This window comes from Aythya marila (genome assembly GCF_965140915.1).
Source record: "Aythya marila genome assembly, chromosome: 22".
Lineage (NCBI taxonomy): Eukaryota > Metazoa > Chordata > Aves > Anseriformes > Anatidae > Aythya > Aythya marila.
In genome coordinates, this window is record NC_139063.1 from 2,955,186 (window position 1) to 2,956,250 (window position 1,065).

The following is a 1,065-nucleotide window of genomic DNA, read 5'->3' on the forward strand; positions in this document are numbered from 1 at the left end:
GGCTGGCACCCATCCCCGCCTGTCCCGTGCCTCTCCAGAAAGGCTCTGCTGGGAAGCAGCGCCGAACCTCATGTCTCCGACGCTGTATCCACCCCTTCCCACCCTCTTGGGGTTCGGTCCTGCCAGTTCCACTTGTGGGCTGTCCTCACCACTTTGGGCCTTTCTACCGCTCCCCTTCTTGTGGCTCCGGATGTCACCACAGACACGCTTTTATGAGAGTGGGCTTGTGCAAGGCTTGTATAAAGTGTTCTCAGAAATACGAGGTCCTGTCATTTGTAAAACTAATAAAAATGTCCAATAATTTTTACAAGGGAAAAATGAGTCATTGGATGGCACATTTCTCATTACTGGCATTTTACAATTAAAATGAGTATCTATTGAATCAACCCAAAGCTCTTATTGTTAGCAGACACTAATAACTTCCTGAGCTATTGAAGATACTTTTTTTCTGAAGAAACATGACCCCTGACCACTGCATTTCTCGTCGAGAGTGGTATCCAGCTGAGACCAGCTCTGCTCAGCTCCTGCTGGAGTTGTTTCAAACACATCCTGATGAGACTGGTGGCTATAACTGGGTGGGAAATTGTTTTTGAGCCCTCAAAAATGTTCAAGATTTCAAAATTTTTCCCGTTCCACATGGGGATGAATCCAGAATTGTTCAACTTTTTTTTTTTTCTTTTCGAACAAAAAAAAAATTAAAAAAAAAAAAAAAAAGGAAAAAAAAATCATCGAAACCAGCTCCGGAATAGCCAATAGCCATCGGTCGCACGGAGCCAAACGAAACGGAGACTCCCGCCCGCGGCTCGGACCGCGGCGCTGGTGGCTGTGCTGGCAGGAGCCGACTTCTCCTCCCAGCGTGGGACACCCACCCCGGACCTCCCGACCTTCTCTGGTGACAAATGAAGCCAGGACAACTTTCCCGATTCACCGCAGCACTCGCGCGTGCTCCGCCAAGCGCTGCTCTGTGCCGCGGGCAGCCGCCAGCAGAGCGAGACGGGGCCATCGCCACCTTCTGCCCTGGGAGGACGGGGACTGCTGCAGCTGCTTGCATTGTCAGAACCCTCC